Here is a 21,440-nt window from a genome sequence, read left to right as displayed (position 1 = left end):
AAACAGCATTTTAAAACAATTTTATGTACTGGGGTCTGGTAGAAGGGTCCTCGCCTTACATCACTGCATGACATCACCAATGCGGCCAATTTGAAGTCTCCATGGGTAAAGCGAATACCAAGTTTTACAATATTCTCATAGTTCTTCTGATTTTGTCAATCTTCACCCATGTACTTGTCTGATTTTTCTTCCAATAAAACCAAGTTTTTTTGGGGGGTTTGGACTCCCCTTTGATAATATTTATTGAAAAATCTGCATTCTCATTGTTTGCATGACATCATGATGAGTGTAGAGGTTTCATGGTACGCCTTGTATTTTGTGGGCATGTGGTCCGATGGCCCTCTGGAGAATAGTACTATGTGATGTTCCTTCGATGCGAATATAGTTTTAGCCAGATCCTCAAGTGTCATTGTATATTTGTATATTAACTAAAATCAAAATACTTTTCCAAGGAAATATGGATAATACATGGGATGCATGTGAAGGTGCGAAACTTGCGATTTCAACAATTTTTGACGGTTTTTCCCCTTCTTGTTGCTTTTACCATAACTGCCCATTTAAAGATTTTTTTTCAAGAGAACCGTAATGACTTGACTACTCAGGCCTAATCCAGGTATGTGCACAGCTGATGGGGGCGTGGATTGACTATTTTATGATATATCTTTATCATTTTTCATGATTAATACTTTTCATTTTCAGGAATAGAAACTGTATTTGATAATGTACATGTACCTTAAACAAGTTACATTCTAACTTTTGTTTGTGACATTGTGATTCTGTCCCACATGTGCATGATTTTAAAAGCAGTCTCAAATCAATGTACATTTCCTAAAGCTTCGACCCAGGGCCAAAAGACTTTTTTTTTTCAATTTACTGGAAGTTTACAACAATTACAAAATTCAAAAAAATATAGACAGTAAAGAAGCATATTTTTCCAGAAATTTGTATAATATTTTTTTTAAAGCAAGTCTTAGGGAGAATCCCCTTGACTCCCCCCCCCCACACACTTCAATAGTCAAGTCGGTGTGCAAAATGTATTTAATGGATATCTTTGTAGGTCATCTTTCAAATAAAACATTTAACTTGGCCCTTGTCGTGTACAAGTAAATAGATTGTCAAATTGTGCAGCCCGAATTGGATTCTTGGCATTGCTATTCTCTTCCAGTGACTTCACTGATTTGAATGTTATCTGAAGAATGCATATTTTCACCATTAGTTTGAGTTGATTTTGATATATTTTGTGGTGACTGTTTCTTACCATATTCCATTGCTTGATTACATGTATTTGTGAAAATTTGAATTTGATATCTAGCACCATTTTAGTACTGTCATTATTTTTTTTATAATAAAAGATATTAACACTCACATACGTGTGTCTTATAATTTTAGTTGTGTGTCCAAAAGGTATTTGTAAAGATGTTATCATGAAATTTTCTTCTCATTTTTTTGCTTGACAATGATAATAAAAAGTTTTTTCATGGGAAATTCAGGAAACATGACCTCTTTAAATTTGACATTTTTATTGTAAATTCGTTAAACTAGATTCTCATTCACATTTTCCATACAATTTATTGTTACATACAACATGACTTTTATATGACAATGAATTAGAGGGCTCAAAGCATACATACAAGCTGTACATGTAACTCTACAACATAACTGTAAAAAAAAAAGTGTGATTTAAATCCAATTAGTTTTGCAGGATTGCGTTTCAAATACGTCTTTTCAGCATTTTATGTTTGCGTTTTTGAAAGATTTTTTTTTTTAATGATCTTTGAAAATTCTGTTTCTTGTGTTGATTGAACGCAGAGATAGTGGGTTGTTGCAACAACATATTTGCAAGCAATTGCGAAATTCCCTTTAATATTTACAGTTAATCAAAGTTATCAATGGGCCATTTTCAATCAGTAAACTAAACTAGCAATTGAATGTGACCGACTTACAAATGATTGCAAGTTTCTTGAATTGTTCCATGAGATGGGATTTGCCGCCAAGACATGGTAGGAATCAATAACAATGATCCACCCCATGAGAAGAAAGAACAAAGAATGCTTGAAACATAATTAGAAATTAGAATACGATGTACATGACAAGTGTAATAAATTACCCATGCATGTATGGTCAAGTGGAGATTTGAGCAAAGAAGGAGAGTGCCATCTACATGTAGAGATCAAAGCAAAGAAAATGTATGATTCTGTAGATCTTTAGTACATTGATATCTATTCAGATCTATCCCACTTTCAACAGTGACATCATATATGTACTATTCACAGAGCTACCAAGTCTCACGCATTATGCATGAGAATCAAGCATTTTGGACTCTTGTTCATCCCCTCAAATCTCTGTCTCACGCAACTATCACAACCATCCCCATATACATTTGAACACAATGTCTGTGATCTCACTCAGATTCACAGAAAATCTCACGCATAGCCGATATTTGAGCTTGGCATCTCTGTATTCATACGTACAAGATTCACCAAAGAAGCATAGCGCCATCTAGAGACAAAACAAAGACAATGTGTAGTGTTGATCATTGATACATTTATACCTTTTGAAGAACCTGCCTCTCCTGAGAGATGTTATATCATATGTACAATCAAGTAGAGTTTCACCGAAGATGCATAGCGCCATCTGGAGACAAAACAAAAACCATTTGTATTTTTGCAGATCAGCGATACAGAATGTATGTCCCAGTGTCGCTATGTCCCTTCCTCACTTTGAAGTCATATTATTCATTCACCCTGTAAAATAGTTTATTGGAAAACAAGCCCAAAAATGATATATATTTTTAAAGGCAGGGAATAATTTTGCTTTACAAATTTTAGTAACATTTTTAGTCATAAGAGAAAAGCTCTCAACAAAAGTAATGTACAGTCCTACGTAAAAAATATACAAAAGACTTTATGCCTAGCAGTCTTTCAAAAATGTGGAGTAAATTGCCATGTTATACCAGGAAAATTATTCCCTGGGCGAAGGTTTGAGAGAAATCCATCAATAGAATTTTAATTATAGAATATGAAAGCATACATGTATGCGAGCTGCTTCCCTATGTATCTATTAAAAATGTCATTTTCTCAAAATATTGAAAATGGTTTTCTTGTACTATACTTTCAGTATATCAGCAGAAAAATTATTTCACACCTGCTCCTGAAAGAAAAAAAAATTAGTCATTACAAAGTAAAAAAAATCATACATTTCATATGACAATAATAATGGGGCAGCTGTTCGTATGTGATGTCACAAATAAATATACCTAACATTCTAATAACTCTTAATCTTTGATGGGGTTTCACCAAACTTACTAATTTGTTGGGAGTATTTTTACAACAAACTTTTCTGATTATTCGGATGAACTTCTCCTTGGGTGGAGGTACAGCTCAAGACAGATAACCCATCAGTCATTATTTGCAGGTCATGAATTAACTCATTTTTATGAGGTTTGATTAGTTGTATAGCACCATCTGGTGACAAAACAAGACCATTTGTATTTTTGCAGATCAGCAATACAGAATGTATGCCCCAGTGCTGTTATATCCCTTCCTCACTTTGATGTCATGATCATTTATTCATACAGATGATATGAGTTTTGATAAAGTATAGATGTATAGTTATCCCTATGAAAACTTCAGACTTTCATGTGTGCTTTTTTTTACAGTAAAAAATATTTGCAGTCAGCATAGTATAACTTTATTTTTGTAAAACATTGAAATGAAATGGTAAAATGAACTAATGGCACCAATTTTTTTTTCTCTGTGTATGTGTGTTTGTTTGAATAATGTAGAAATTACAGGCTTTCTGAAATAATGCCCTCTCAGTAAAATTGAGCAATCCAGATCTAACAGGGTTGAAATTTTTTGTATTGCACCGTAGGTCGAAGGCACAAACCAATGGATTTTCGTGCCGTGTATAATGCAGAGTCTGAATATTGAGACTAAAACCATTCATGTACTCACATACATGTGTTAAGAGTCCAGGGGGCCATTTCATGAAGCTCTTCGTAAGTTAAGAGCGACTTTAAGAATGACTGGTGAACCTTTCTTACGCTCTAAACCATCGCCAATGAACATTTTGGTGCATATATATATCATTTGCCACAAGAAAGGATCACCAGTTTCTTAAAGTCGCTCTTAACTTACGAATAGCTTTATGACACACCCACCAGTTTCTGTTTTCAATAGAGTAATATTTTAAGTGTCAAATTTGAATCTAAGCTTGCTGACTTGTTCAAACTGTGTATGTAAAAGCATTTTACTTCTAGGTACATGTAGCACCCAAAAATGTCTGTTGTTAAGAAGAAGAACCCCCTCTGTTGGTAGAAAACATATAGGCCTAGAAGTGGCCTGGATGGATATTTATACATATAGGTATTAATCACTGTAAATATGGATGGCCTAAAAAATTGAGTCTCTCTTCAGTCCTTAAATATTTGATACTTGAAATAAAGTCATTTATCACCCCAGGGAGGGGGGGGGGGCTGCCATTATGAGGTGAACCACCAAGCTCTGCACAAAAGCATGCATAGAGGGTTGCTTTTCATGGCCAGGCAATGTACAGTAAAAGGGTATCGAGTTTGCTTTTAAGTCAGAAGAAAAGTACAAAAATTGCCAAAGTCAGCAAAAAGGGTATCAAAATTGTCAAAATATTTTCCACCCAATCGTCATGAAAATCAAACATTTGTGGTTTAGGGTGAGGAAATTATTGCAAAATTAAATTAAGGGCACTATGATACCCCTTTCATAAACCCAATTAGGCCAAGTAAAATAAGAAAGTAGTTGATCGTCCTCGCGCGCATCAATTTTGGCCGCCGCATGAAAATTTTTGCTATTTACTATTTTCTGAAAAAAAAAAAAAAAAAAACTGTTGTTTCTCGTCTGCGCCCTCTTCCCTTTTTGATTACAGCATCAATTTTCTTGTTATTATTTTTATGGCTGCTGAATAGCGAAAAAAATCACAAGATTACTCTGGGATCTCTCTCGCAACTTTAAAAACAATTGCAAAGTCTGATATCGCCGTAATTGCAAGAAAGAAAAAAATTCTGATTTGGTTTTTTATTGGAATTTTGAAGATACCATCATAAATTAGCAAGGAAATAAAGTTTGCAAACTCGGATAACATCACGGATTTCTTCGTTTTTAGTGCATTTTCGGGGACCCCGCTTACTGAATCGAATATTCAATGAGGGATTTAATAGTCAATATCATTTTTAAAAATGAATGAAAATTGAACAGAAGTATTAAGCATTATGTAAACGAACAAGCAGCTGAAAACTGCGATGCGAAACCATGCCCAGAGCTAGAAATGAGATTGGCTCTGGAAAATTGAACATGACTCCATGGTAATAAAAAAAGACCCCCATGCATTTTTTTTCCCTTACATAAAATGTTTTAATTATTCAGTTGACATGAACATTCTGTTTGACAACAATACAGTACCAGTATACATCAGTAATACATCAATAGATTTTTATCGCACAATACATTTTCCATAGATTTCCAATCAATCGTAGATATTTATCCATATATAATATATATATATATATTTCTACTCATTTATTATTAATATTGAGCATACATCGATCACATAATTCGAGCTTTACATGGCCTGACAATCATAAAATAGCAAAAAAAAATAGTAAATAGTAAGGACCTCCCTCATCACTGATGTAAAAAAATCGGGCGGAGAAAATGCCTCCTTGTTCTTAAAAAAAATAGTAAGATAGCAAATAGCAAGGACCTCCCTCATCACCGCTCTCAAAAAACCCTGACGATCAACTACTATCTTTTTTACTTGGCCTCATGCGGCTAATAGCAGCATAATTTGGTCGTAAAATTGGAGGAGGACAAGAATAATCCGCATTATTTTGATGCTGCTATTATACGCATAATAGCAGCATCGGGACAAGATTTTGAGTTTATGAACGCATTTCCAAATAATGCGGATAATTGCCATGGTGCGGTCACAAGGTCACCCTTTTCCAACACAACTGCATCGGAGGGGGCGTGTCCAATTGTCATGACGATTATCCGCCTTTTTCAGGATGGGCGCTCGTAAAAATAATGCGGCTTATTTTCGGAGTTTGTGAACGCAATTTTTATTGAATTATCCGCATTACTCTTAGGCGGCTAATTGGAGGATAGGTTTATGAAAAGGGTATGAGACAGTGTTGTAGTGCCTTGATGCTCGGGCTTGGCCTTAAGGTGCCTTAAGGCCTACTTTTTCAAAGCCTTGGCCTTGAACATTCAAGCCTTGGCCTTGGGTTTCTATGCCTTGGTCTCAGCCTTGGGTATTCAAGCCTTGGCCCTGGGTATTAAAGCCTTGGCCTTGGAGGCTTATGTCTTGACTACAACACTGCTATGAGATGAAAAAATAAGTCCATTTGAAAGTTCATGTAACAGAAATGCCCCCCCCCCCCTCCTGTCACACTTGAAGCATGGTGGCTTGCGAGTAGTTTGTTAATTATGCTCAAAGACTTGTATTCAGAGAAATGTGAAGCAAAACCACTTTTGAAGTGGCCGTATTAATAATAAGTGCTGCCCAAGCAGGAGTGGGTTTTACTGTCATTGAGACACGCCCATTTTTTTAACTGTGGTGTAAATTTCATAGGTTGAAACAATAGAAGAAATATAATATATACATGTAAGGGGAAATTTAATGTGTACCTTTGACTTTTATAAATACATTATTTTGCAGTAATGAAAATTTGTATTTATGGCACAGTATAATCTTTGAGGGTGAGCTACTTGCATGCATGTCTATGCTATTATCTTCTAGATTAATAATTAGAGCTACATTGTATAGGTGAAGAACGATAGAAAATATGCAAGAGGAATCTTGTGCATACATGTACGTATAACTTGAAATTCATAGATGCATTATATTGACCAGTGGGAAGTATGAAGATGATTCAGGGTGATATTTGAGAGTGAGCTTCTTGCGTGCATGCCTATGCTATGGTTTTTATTTATTTTTCTAGGTAGATAATTAGAGGCATAGAAATAAGAACAATAGAAAATATACAAGAGGAATCTGGTGCGTAAATGACGTCTAACTTCAAAGTTGCAGATGCATTATTTTGACCAGTGTGAAGTATGAATATGATTCAGTATACATGTATATGATATTTGAGAGTGAGCTACTTGCATGCATGCCTAGATGCTGTTGTCTTTAATTATTTTTCTAGGTAAATAATTAGATGAATAAGAACAGTAAAAAATATACAAGAGGAATCTGGTGCATAATTGACGTCTAACTTAAAAGTTATAGATGCATTATATTGACCAGTGTGAAGTATGAAGGTGATTCAGTATAATGTTGGAGTTTAATAGCAACTTGCATGCATGTCAATGCTATTTATCTTCAATACGGTTTTCAAGAAGGAATGCCGGTGACATTTGGTGCAGACATGGAAGGTGTCAGGTGTGAGTCACGATGTCTGCTCCGTCGGGTTCGTAAATGAGCCGTGGCAAATGAAATGAGATGATGCGGGGGCCCGACCAGGAGAGAGAGTGAGAGAGGGGGTGATGCACGCCAAGAAGGAGAGGGGGGGGTGGAGTAGGGATGATGTGGATGGAAGAAGGTAGATGATAGAATGAGGAATGAAGAAGAGATATGTAGAATATATGAGAGAGTGAGATGGAGAGGGATGGTGTGGATGTGAAAGAAAGAAGAAGATGGATGATGAAATGAGGGAGGGGAGATTGATAATGCCAGCCAATATGGAGGGGGGGTGGATGGTGTGGATGAAAGAAGATGGGAATATGGGACGAGGGAGGGGAGAGTGATAATGCTAACCAATATGGAGAGGGGGGGGGGATGGTGGATGGTGTGGATGAAAGAAGATGGGAATATGGAATGATGAAACGAGGGAGGGGAGATTGATAATGCTAGCCAATATGGAGAGGGGGGATGGTGGATGGTGTGGATGAAAGAAGATGGGAATATGGGATGGTGAAGTGAGGGAGAGGAGGGAGGGAGGTAGATTGATAATGCTAGTCAATATGGAGAGAGGGGGTGAATGAAAGAAGATGGGAACATGGGATGATGAAGTGAGGGAGAGGAGGTAGATTGATAATGCTAGTCAATACGGAGAGAGGGGGTGAATGAAAGAAGATGGGAATATGGGATGATGAAATGAGGGAGGGAGGAAGATTGATATTGCGAGTCAATATGGAGACGGGGGGGGGGGGGTGGATAGGATGGATGGAAGGAAGAAGGAAGAAAAGTGTGTTAGTAATGATAATAACAGGCATTTATGTAGCACCATCTATCTAGAAATATTCTATTCCGAGGCATGTTATTATCATTAAAACCCGGCTTTAGCTCGAGCTGCCTTTCAGTGCTCATGCATTCAAGGAATTAATCCTGCCAGGTACCCATTCACCTCACCTGGGTTAAGTGTAGCACAATGTGGATAAATTTCTTGCTGAAGGAATTTAGAAGGAAGAAGATGGGATGATGAAAATTAGTGCAGTGTAGGATTTAATAGTCAAGACAGAGGAAGGTTTAGAGGAATGAGGATGAAATAAAGGGACAAAGTAGAGTAAATAAAAGATGATAAATAAAGAGAGAGAGAGAGATGGAGAGGGATGATGTGGATAGAAAGAGGGATGGTATGGTTTTCCTTCGGCAAGAAATTTATCCACATTGTGCTGCACTCAACCCAGGTAAGTTGACTGGGTACCCGGCAGCATTAATTCCTTGAATGCACCGAGCACTGAAAGGCAGCTCGAGCTAAAGCCAGGGTATTGATAATAATTGCAATGCGCCTCAGAATAGATTTCTAGATTGATGGCGCTATATAAGTGCCTATTATTATTATGGTATACATGAAGAAGGAAAGAGTGAGTGATGGATAAAGTGAAGGATGATAGAAAGATGTGATGCTATCCAGTGAGGAGAGAGAGTGATAGAGGGCAATGATGTAGATGAATGAAGGTAGGAAAATGGAGTGAGAAAGTGATTGATTATTAATAGAAAATTAATTCAATAGAGATGTGGTTGATGTGGGTGGATGAAGGAGAAACTTGGGTGATAGAATGAGGGGTCTAAAAGAGGAATCAAATATAGAAGAGTTGTGAAGCTGGACACTGAGGAATGTGGTAGATCAAGAGGGACGATGCATGTGAAAGAAGGAGGAATAGTGGCGTGATAGATGATTAGAATGAAAAGAATATAGAAGAGAAGTAGATGGAGATGGAAGATGCAAGCCAATATAAACAGGGAAATGGAGAGGGGTGATGCTCATGAGATGAGATGAGAAAGTGGAGGGATAGAAAAGAGATGGATATAAATTAGAAAAGGCTTGGATCTATAGATAAAAAGATGAAGAGGGATGTCGCTGATGAAAGAAGGTGAAAAGGTGTAGTAAAGGATTGAAATAACAGAATGTTAATACCTTTCTTAACAGCAACTATGTCTTTGAGAATTCATTGTAGGATAGGAAATGGTCACTCCCATGCAACCAAAGAGAAAAAGAAAACTGAAATAGAAAAGACAGATAAGAGAGAGAGAGAGATGGAGCCTGCTTGGGGGGGGGTTGACGAGCGATGAAAAGAACGTTTGAGAAAGATCAAAACAGACAGTCAGGTATACATTATAGCAAATATTGGTTTTACACACGTGAGAGAAAGGTAGAGAGGAACAGGAAAAGACCGGTGGCGTGATGCGTTCTCCTGATCGATACTGCATATTGTAACATAATCGCACCGGACACATTTTTTAATGTGCTTGTTCTAGATTTTATGTCGATCAATTGATGTGCACAGTGGTGTAGCTACCTTGCCAAACATGCTAGGGTCCTGTAACATTTCAAGAGATACAATCTATATTTACCATTGTAACTTTTTGTACATGGGTTGCCATAGACTTATTACAGTTACTCTTATAGGGTGTTTCAATCGATTGTCAGTACATTTAAGGTACCAAAAATCAATCATAATTCATGCAATTAATTGTAAATTTACTCTTGATCACTTGTCTGCTTCTGTTCATTAAGAATAAATTGATTGGTTTTATTTATTATTGATGTATCACTTGTACATTTGTAACTCAAATTTGCAATTGATTGCAATTATTCTCTTGCAACGCCCCCTAAATAGTTAACTAACACAAAAAAGCATATGTGGGACAATGTATTACATGTAGTATCGTTTTGAAATTACCTCACACATTGTTGAATTTCGTGCTTATTTTACTCATTTCTCAGCAATTACACATTTTTTTTCCAGAGCCAATTGTCACATATTTTATACAAACACTTTGGTGGTCAATTTATTGGATTCTGTTAATTTGAACTCATTTTGAGATCCCACAACCGGTATACAGAAGGCTTTCTGTCAGTGAGTACGTTTTTTTTTCAAGCTGTGGTTAAAGCTAAATGAAAGTAGTTGCAGTAAAACACTAATTTCATGAGAAAGTCTGTAAAACCAAGGTTAAGTATGACTATATCAGCGTGGATCTAAATCTGGTACGGTTGCATTAACCAAACTTGAAATTAACCAAATTGACCATTAACCAAACGTGAAATCTTGAAATCTACTCTGAAAAATGTTCGCACTGAAGATCACCAACACAGATAAGCGCACGTTGGACAGTGTATTATTATTGCCTTGAATGTTGGCCCGATGCTCTACCCGAATCCTGTGCTTATTTGCTGATTTCTCAGCAATTACACAATTTCTTCCAGAATCCTTTGGCACATGCGTTTTATTTATACAAACAGACACTTTGGTGGTCATTTCATTGGATTCTGTACGAACTCATTTTGATATCGTTACCACAACTGGCATTTACCTTTAATATGAGTACCCTAATATGCTTCATTGTAGGCTAGGTTTAGGCTAATTGTTAGCAAGTTTTGCTTGCCTAAACTAACAAAATTTACTTAGTCATGTTCTTTTACCTGGTTAGAGTTAGATTATCTGTAAAAATTACTGATCACTGTGTGAAAAGAAGATTTTTTTTCAACTTATCACTGATGACAGAAAATAGATGAATATTACATGTATGCAATTCCCTCTCGTTAATAACTCAAGGGGTAGATATTTAGAAGTTGTTTGGGGAGTTTTCCACAAGAATTGTGAGATTTCCTAAATTTTGATGATTATGATTCACATTCAGTATTTTATTCAACATACAGTACCTCATAAATCAACAAGCATTTCCCCACAAAACTGACTGTTTTACTAGATTTATTTTTGAATGGTCTAACAGTGATCAGGGTTACTTGCAGCTTCAAATTGAGTGTTGGATTAGGCTTTGATAACTGTATGATGAATATCCATTTATAGCCCAACCTTTGAGATGACAAATTTGCTAATTTCGGACTTAAAAGTAGGGCAAATTTTGTTCAAAATGGTATTAAGTCGGCCTCCAATTGTCTGTGGCTCTTCCTGTACATAACACAAATAGATTGTCTGACTCGTTAAACAGGAAAAGTTGTCAAAAGCAAAACCTTAAAATAACAGAGAAATTTAGTATGGCTCAAATGTTATTCCGAGGAGAAAGTTGCCCACTATCAAGTTGGGTCCGCATATGTCACCACTTTGAAATGATTATAGGCCTACCTATAAAATTTGATAATTTGATATATTTCCAAGAAAATATAAGTTAGGAGACAATTCATAAATCTACTTTCTCCTGGATACTGATAGGTTTAAGATATCCTTTAAAAAAAATCCAGTGAAGTAATTAGTCTCAATTCAAGTCAGAATGCATATGTTCGGAAGGATATTATACCTCGGGAAACACATTAACGTGCCATCTTTAATTACTTTTGCAGGTGAAGTGTGATCGTGGAGTTTCCATGATCAGTCTTCCATACGTGTGTTCCTCTCTATCGCTTTGCTGCAGGTGATAGCTTTTCCAAGGTGTTTAACCATATACTATACCACGCTTTAAAGTGTTGGTCATTGCCTTAGCATTTGCCTTTAAAGGGAAATAGTTTTTATTATTTACCGAGCTTAACCTCTGTTAAAGGAGTTGGTCATAGCCTTAGCATGTTTAAAGTTTAGATGAAAAGAGTTTTTACTATTTCCCTGGCTTCACCCTTTTTGAAGGGAATTGATACCCTTTAAGTTTAAAGGGAAATAGTTTTTACCATATCCCTGGTCTAACCCTTTTTCAAGGGAGTTGGTCATTGCCGTAGCATTTGCTGTTTAGGGAAATATTTTTTACTATGTCCATGGCCTAACCCAATCACGATGATAAATCATTTGAGTTCTTTAAAGAGAAATTCCAGTAGTTTCAGTAAACACTGATTTCATGAGAAAGTCTGTAAAACAAGGCTTAATTGTCAGTATATCATCGAGGATCTAGATCTGGTACAGTTACATTAACTGAACTTTGTGAAATCTTGAAATCTACGCTGAAAAATGTTCAGACCGAAGATTCCCAACACAGATAAGCGCACGTGGGACAATGTATAATTATTGCTTAGAGCGTCGGGCCCGACGCTCTACCCGAATCCTGTGTTTATTTGCTGATTTCTCAGCAATTACACAATTTCCTCCAGAATCCTTTGGCACATGCGTTTTATTTATACAAACAGACACTTTGGTGGTCATTTCATTGGATTCTGTACGAACTCATTTTGATATCGTTACCAAAACTAGCATTTACCTTTAAAGTTGAATTAAGAAGACGATTCAAAATATTGAGATATTTACATTAATAGCAACCTTACAACCCACCAAACACTAAGAGGTGATTCGACCCCCCATTTTCTTTTTTCAAAATAGTGAATTTGAACGATTTATCCCTACTCATTTTCCTCGAGTTCGTTCCTGCAATGCCTACCGAGACGGGTGTTCTTTGACTGTGACGTCACCGGGGGTATCGTAGTAAACAAGGCAGTGCTGTTTTGTGTACTATGCACGTACGCCTTCATATTTACTTTTGTGTCAAAACTTCATTTTATCGCTATTGATTTTATGTGAACGATGTTGAAAGGAAGTAATAATTATCATAAGACATATTGTCAATAATATGACCCTACATTGTTAAAACTGTTCTTCTTTGTAGCAATTTTAGACGATTTTAATGCCTTGTTTTCGTTCCGGACTGTGTCCGTGGCGAAACAATTGAATAAACTGCAGTTGAAGTTGTATTTCGAGCCGGAGAACTTGCAAAAAGGAAATGATTAAAATTATATTTATGGCCATATTATTATTCCAAATATGTAAATTCCCTCATAATGATACCATAGACCCTAAAGGAATAATTTCAAGACGAATAATATGAAATTTGACCAAGATCTTCTCACCAGTCGATAACGTAGCAGACGTGTTATCATGATATATTTATCCGCGTGTGACGCGGCTCTTGCAAAAAACACAGTTGGTTGCGGAATTGCTTTGTGCCGACCGGCCACCCGCTCCGGGGCAGCTAGCTGTCGAGCTGCCGGACCGCATACCTTTCATGCTGTCTTGAACTCACTTGCGAATTGCATTTGTATGTTTGACGGTGACCTCTAGCGTAATTAAATATACAGGTAGAAAACAACTCGGGAGGCCGAGAAGAATAGTAAGTTGATTCAAGATTGTTCTGTGGAATGAGCCATGAGTGGAAATGATCCACAGGATATAAAAATGGTGTCAAAGACAAAAGGAAAGAAGAAAAAGACGTCAGGGGATTGCTGCATGGTCATGAACTGCGGTTCGACCATAGAGATATATATGGGGATGGTCTGGGGGTCGACATACCAGAACACTTCCCCACTACAGTGCAGTACACACTCAATGCCTGGGTGTACTTGAGTGTATTGTACATGTATATAGCATATAGGCATGCAGCGCGCGCAGAGCTGAGCTAGCCGCCGGAATTACTTTCCAGCTACTCACTTGATGGAACATCGTGATAAAATAAATGAGAAATAGTGAAAATATCATTCAATAACTCACTGTTTTCAATCTTTCATCATGATTTAAGAGTTCATGATAGTTATTCATACTGTTCTTTATACAGGTAAAGTAAAGATTTGTACATATGATTCCTATTTGTTTGATTTGAGTTGCTTTGACAAAAAATTGTAAAATCATCTTTCACTCTCTGCATAGCATTTCTGTATTACACCCAGGCACCTCTTACACTAAATTCCCTCCGGTGACGTCACACTCAGAGTGATTTTTCTGTACACTCGTCTCTCGGGCTCTGACAGGTGGCTAATTTCATAGACTTTCAAAGCAAAATATCGAGAAGGCAGAAGATTTTTGTGACATGCTATTTGTTTGAACAACTGATATATACTTTATATTATGTGTGGAAACCATATTTATGGAAACTCACCCTCTTCTTAATTCAACTTTAATGACATTTGATAGATTTTATCTCTTGAGTGGGCAGATTTTTCTTCAATTCTACATTTTTCCATTGAAATATGATTGAAATGTCTGATGACATTATTGAATGCAAAGGCAAATCATTTTCCTCTAAAATTTTCAATAATTTTGTTATGAATTCAAGCCTGAAGGATGACAATAAAAATGTATTGCAAATTTCCAATTTATTCAAGTGGAAACGTGTGTTTTCATTTTGATATCCTTTGATACTCTTTGCAAAGCTCCTGGTACAATATACCTTATATTACACGTATAGTCCCACCCACATCGTCCATAAATTGTATGCACTTGTAATGAAAGCTTGCCAAATACCAACCAATCATTCACTGGATTTATCGGTGTGGGCACAACATGGTAGCGACATGTACAGTATGTAACCCTGAGGTAGAAAACAGAGGTGCCTAGAGACATGAAGCGGTAGTCTGTTTATGTTGTAAACTGTAATATCACTCCATCTATTTGATTGGACAACAATTCCTTGAGGTTTTCCCCTGTATTACGGAAGCCTCTTCTTATCTCCCTCATGTGACCTGCGGCAATTCCTTGCGAAACGGCCATTTCAGCTTGACGCTGAACCCACGAGGTACCCCCTCGTTGTCCTTCATCATTATCTTTATTGCCTTCCGTTTCAAATTTGCCTCGAGATGCAATCAATAGCCCCCCATACTCTCTCACTCAAAATGACATCTTGCCATAAATAAATTTGCTGTGTCCAATAAAATATCGAAATGCTGGGACGCAGACCAGCTTAATCCTAGACGCTCTGGAGAATTTGCCGTGAATTGCGCTTTCTGCAGACAAACTAACATGTAGGGAGCATCTTTACGAACATGTGATGCAAGCTTGGCTATTGCCTGGGGTATTTATTTATTCTGTGTATCTGCTTGCTAGGAGGATATATGTAAGTCAATTTATGGAATTTGATTTTGTCAGGAAGGCTAATAAACAGGCAACATGTATGCACCCATAATGCATTTTGATGCGTACTGCCTCACTGTTGTATGGTGTATTTGTATGACCAAAGTGATCACAACATCTCTTGTATCTTATTCATACTGTAATGTCTTGTACACGCTGCTTTCGTCAATTCATTTGAACTTTGTGTGAAGATCAGAGAATCAGTTTAACTCATCTGGGTTGCTTCATTCCTTTTTAATTTTTAAATAAATTTCTGTCGTTGCATTTTATCTAGGTGTATTTCACCTTTATAATTTACATTTCATACTCAACCAATATCATTCACTGTCTAGTGTCTTTATGATGCCCCGATCGTTCCTTTGTTATTTTGAAAGGAGAATGCTACCCTGACGTCATGTTAGTTATGATATTGAACAGGCATGAATTATCAATAAAAAGTGACAAAAATCAATGTAAAGATTTTAGAGTTATGATTTTTACAAGATTTGTGTAACCTCACTTGTGACCTACGCACCTTTGTATGATATAAATGTACTATAATCAGGCATGATATTTCAGATAAAGGTGAAATTTTGGGGAAGTCTAGATATATTAATCACAAACCATTTCATTTGGTATCTTGCAAGTGATGCATTAAGAAAATGGAAATTTTAAAGTTTATGAATCTGTTATCTCATTTCAGAGTTCCACAAGTCTGTATTTATATCTCTTCTTCTTTTTTTTTGTATATAATTATAGCGGGGAGAGGGACTTCACCTTTAAATGGTTGTACTTGTATGTGTAAAACCTACACTCTTCATTGATACACACAAACATGGACATGACAAATATGACCATAGAAAAAGGCAGATACATGTACCAGAAAAAAGAACTCTTCACCTTGCATCTCTCTCATTTGGCCAAGCCCTTCTAATTTAATAGAGTAATTCTTTCATTTCCGTGTGAGGCGGGACGGGCATCATGTTTCGAAAATATGAGCCTTGGCAAATTTTGTCCAATTTGACAGGAAAAACACACCTGGATGTGCTCTCTTGGAGCATGGATGGGCTTGGTTCCCCGCACTGGCCTTCGTTGGTTTCAGAGTGCATAAGGGCTGTTCACATTCAATTTTTTTCTTTGGTTCCGGTCTTTTGGTACATATCTAATGTTTCGAAATTCAATGTTTTTATTTGGCGATTTTCTCTGTCCAAAACATATAGTGCATACTACATATTGAGGTGCTTGTCTTTATCTTAGGTGTCGCAGTGTCACAATGCACCTCATGTCGATCAATCGTGGCAGGTCCATGATCAGACTCGAATTCAGGTCCAGTCGGGGCTCTATGTGAAAGGGGCAATCTTAACCAAGGCTAAGGAAACCTGGAAGCTTATTGAGATAATTAATGAGTTGAGTGATGCGATTTATGACAACATGTGATGATCTAAACACATGCGCCCGGTAGCCATGCTGTGCCACAGACAGGAGTACTGCATTCTAATTTGTATGCCGCCATATTTTGTCTTCACGCATTGCCTTGAGATCTGTAAACCGCAATGCCAGTGTGTGTATATTATAAGAAATTTACTACACAAACATTCACATTGTATATACAGTATATATTGGAATGAGGTGCTTGCCATGTGCATATAGGCCTATATTGTGGTTAAGTGCATGCTTTTGCTGCACAATTCAAGCTTTCACTTAATGTGCTTTAGCAAGCTTCCATATCACGGGAAAAACATTATATGGGGGGGGGGGTGATTTCACCCCCAAAATAATAATAATAATAATAATGCGAACATGCTTAGTGCATATTACTGCCGAATGCATCCAAATGCGCTTAATTGGATATTATTACCCTGGTTTTAGCCCCGCAGCCTTTTACCCCGCAGTGGCATTTCGAGAAATAGATTCCTGCCAGATACCCATTTACTTAATAAATACCTGGGTCGAGTGCAGCACAATGTGGATGAATTTCTTGCCGAAGGAAATTACGCCATGGCTGGGATTCGAACCCATGACCCTCTGTGTCAAAGTCCGAAGACTAATCCACTGGGCCACAACACTCCAAAATGCTCAAGAGAGCCCAGGAAACTCAAAAAGGAGCCCTGCAAAATTCCCATTCATTGCAATGTCAAAGCTTATCCAAAGTTGCAGAGTTAGATAGTAAGTTGTGGAAAAGAGTACCCAGGAAAATAAACTTTATTTTTGCCCATTCCATGTACATCAACAGTGCCCTTTCCATTCATTTCACAATATTTCTCAGCATTTTTCTGACTTTCTGTCGCCCTTGTCATTTTGACTTTAGCTTTAACTCTATGTCCTTCTTTAAACACACTTTTGAAATCATATAGCTTCAAGTTTAACCAAGAAGAGCGCTCAAACCCTATGTTTGGGCAAGAAGGAACGACTTTGACCCAACAAAAGTAAATAGATATCCTCCCATTGTTTCTTATTCTTGAAGGTTTATTGTTGTATCCATTGTGTTTTGACTTGGGTACCTGGTAAAAAAGACTAGTTTATACTTGTCCTCACTGTTCAGGACTTGGAGGGCTGTTCATACGAAAAGGTTTTGTGTTTAGGATCATGTTTGGGTGTATGATGTAGGTTTTAAACAGTTAAAAAGTATAGGCAGTGGATATCATTAAAATTCGGTGATGATGGTGATTATGATGGTGAGCAATAGCTGATGAGTAGAAGGAGGAGGAAGTTGATGATGATGGTGCTGGTGATGATTATGGTGATGGTTGATAATGATGATGGTGGTGGTGGGGATATGATGATGATAATGATGATGATGATGCTTGTGGTGATGGTGACGATGGTGATGGTGATGATGATGATGGTGATGATGATGGTGATGGTGATGATGATATTAATTATAATGATAGCCAATTTTTATAAAGCACTTTTCCCAGAATGGCTCAAAGCGTGTTACAGCATGTTATTACCCCAGTCATTGGATTCATTTCAATCCCGCACGTAAAGTGCACGATATCCACTCCGTGGGGAGCATTCCTTGCATTCATCATAGCCTCATTATGGCACTGGCAAAATCAAACATACAATATCTTTCGCATTCTACCGGGTAGGATAATGATGGTAATTATGGTGTTGGTGAAGAGGAAGATGAGGAGGAGGATATTGCTGATGTTGATTCTGTCTTTGGAGGGAGCCATGTGAATGAAAAGGATTTGTTGGCATTTTTCTTTTCTAGAATAAAATTCAGCTTGGCAAATAAGTGTGATAAACATTGCACTATGCTAGATACTGCATAGTAGTATGCTACTTATAGCTGGACCTTCATGTCGAAGTTGTCCGCTCAGTAAATATTTTTAGGCTTCTTTTGTTTAGCATTTCTTATTGGGCGTAGTATCAAATATTGTGCATCAGGCTGTTTTGCATGTACTGTAACTCTAGCCTGTCACTGGCAAATTTATAAGGTCCTACAGTGTATACAGTATACTGTACAAGCTGTTATTTTTGCATGAGAATTTTCGGGACATTGTCACGGGTTGTTACATTCGCAATCGGAAGATGTACCAAACACTCCCACAGCATTTCAAAGAAGCAAAACTAGTCTATTTCATGTGCAAATCTATGCTTCTCAGATCAGAATCCTTATGCTGAAAAGTCTTTTGTACATAAATATGTCATTGTAAAAACAATTACAAAATATGGAAAAAAGTTGGCTTCAATTTCACTTTTTTTACCTTTAAATTTAAAAATTTGTCATGTCACAGTTTGATCTATAATCCGCAGGAATAAGCAGTCTTTGGATTTAGTGTTTTGTTCGATTCATCTTTCAAAAAGTCGGTTTTAGTGCAAAATTTTTTAATTTTGTGAACAGAATCTTACACCCGTAAAAGCTCTGGTCACGTGACTTAGGAATATTAATGAGTATACAAATAGCTGCGAATATGTGTGTATAGAGTCAATCAGATGACAATAAAATCAAATTATTTCATGAAAAATACATTATAATATTACAGTGAGTGAATAAATATTGATAAAATTACATGAGAAAAATAGTATAGGCCCTGATTTCGTTTGAGAAATAAAAAAAGTGACATTTAAGCTAACTCTTTGAATCACTAACTGTACTTTCTAGAAAATAAAACCCCTGCAGAAAATAACAGCTTGTACAGTATATCAAATGCACAATGTATCTGTAAATGATAACGGTAATATTTGGCTTTCTACAGTGCGTATCAAAAAGAGGTTTACATTTTGAAAAAGCCCTGGGAATTAAAAAATATACATCATGCGGGTAATTTTTTCATATATATAGTGAGCATGGTCCATTTTTGTAAAGCTTGCAGAAATCTGTTTGCGCAGAAATGGTCGTTTTCATGCTGTGTCAAGGGGAAAGGGCGAAATCAAACTTAGCCTGCGAAACATTTCTCATACATTTCCCTTGCACTTTTAGTCAATTTAAATAAAACGGATACATTCAAGCATTTTATAACAATTTTGCCACCCAAATTGAAATTTCAACACTTAGTAAGCACAACCTTTACCCTTTTTGGGTCAGCTGGATCTGAGGACATAACTGAATCTGAACAAAAGTTTTTATCAGACATCTCCAGCATTTTTTTCACTAAGTTTTTATCATTTAAAGGGTGTTTACATTTCATGTTTCATTTAATACTTGTTTCTCCACACTTTTCCCAAGCTTGAGAATGATTAAAAAAAATGAAAATCAAGCCGTAGCCATTTCATGTAAATCACAGCTCAGTGTAAAGCACATATCGTCACGATGGACTTGGTGTGTGGGGGAGTGGGGTGGGGCGCAATGCACTCTTCGAAGTGTTTCGGGCAAGGAAACAAGTTTAAAAAGCTGAAAGATATCTTCAAATCAACTTACTAGCTAAATTCTACTTGTTCTTCATGATTGAGGTCTACTTTTATTCGCATAACTATTACAAAGTTCTGCGCAAATCATTTTTCACTAACTTTTCTAAAGTAAGTGCTGCTCATTCAAGTTATATCATCATTTGCATAAGTGGATCTGTACCAATGTTAAAAATCTTCAGGATATTTCAAATATATAATCATACAGGGTTTTTTCTAAAGTGTAAACTTTTTTTTGACACGCACTGTATAGCACATTACATCAAACAATGTTTCCAAGCACTTTTCAAATTATCCTAGTCATGGTATCCTGCCTTTCCTGTGCACAATGTATGCACTGGACCTTCTAGCGACTTAAACCTTTTATAGAGTTAGTAAAGAGGGGATATATCTTCAAGCCCCCCCCCCCAAGGAAAAATAAAACAGACTATTTCAACATTTATGTATCATTAAATTGTGCTGAATCACTCAAGATAAGAGCCCACTTTGCATTTATTTTACTGAGGCATTCCGTGTAATTTGATTGCTTTGTTGTGTCCGTATGGGGAATGAGAGAATTACTCATTATGGGTATGTGGTGTGTGAGAAAATGTTAATGCATTTTGTAAAGTTCAAAGGAATTCAGTTGGATATTTGGAAGCTAGAAGTACTTCTGTTGTTTCTGTCGATCTCATCTTGTACTGTCTACAGGTCGGCCTATACATGTATATGACTTACAAGGTACAGTAGGCTTATTGAACTATTACCTTTAATACTCCATTCAAGTTTTGGGGCTATTGTATAAACTACAATGTAATATGTAAGGTAGAGTTTATAGAGTAGACTTTGACATTTGATGTCTGGTTTTTATTTTAAAATCAGTTGGCACTGGCAAAATGCTCTTTGCAAAGTTAAGGTTTCCCAGGCAAGTATATTTTTAGTCTAAATATAGGCTTGCATTTTAAAATACCCTTTTATGAAACCTACATGTACATGTACCTGTAATAGGTTTTTAGTGTATACATTTTTAAATCAGAGATGATAGTGGTAGTGGTAGAAAAAATGTAATGAAATTTTTGAAGAAGTACTGGTAGGTTAAATCAAGGGGGCTGAAAGATAAGCAAATTCGTACAATTTTCCTGATAAATTCATACATAACAAATACATAGCATTCCATACAAATTTGATATATTTTCCCCCTCGCCGCACTTCACATGTCTCAGGTATGCGACAGTGCACCTCTCGAAACAGGTTCTAGTATCAGTGCATTCCAATACAAAAGCACAGGAGTGAGTCATGCATGTGTATTGAAAGGGGGAAAATAAATGCTCATAGTACAATGTAGTCACTGTGTATTGTGTGAACAATTAG

The 21,440-nt window shown here is 36.7% G+C and overlaps 1 long non-coding RNA gene across 1 annotated transcript; it reads left to right on the top strand.

The window, feature by feature from the left end:
* Positions 1-12,620: 12,620 nt before the first annotated feature.
* Positions 12,621-14,246, top strand: LOC121428019. Its single transcript, XR_005971726.1, has 2 exons — positions 12,621-13,749; positions 13,786-14,246. It is a non-coding gene; the product is annotated as an uncharacterized LOC121428019 (long non-coding RNA).
* The last annotated feature ends 7,194 nt before the right edge of the window (positions 14,247-21,440 follow it).

The sequence above is a fragment of the Lytechinus variegatus genome, chromosome 14, assembly GCF_018143015.1.
Source record: "Lytechinus variegatus isolate NC3 chromosome 14, Lvar_3.0, whole genome shotgun sequence".
NCBI classification, from domain to species: Eukaryota; Metazoa; Echinodermata; class Echinoidea; order Temnopleuroida; family Toxopneustidae; genus Lytechinus; species Lytechinus variegatus.
This window is presented reverse-complemented; position numbering and strand designations above follow the sequence as displayed.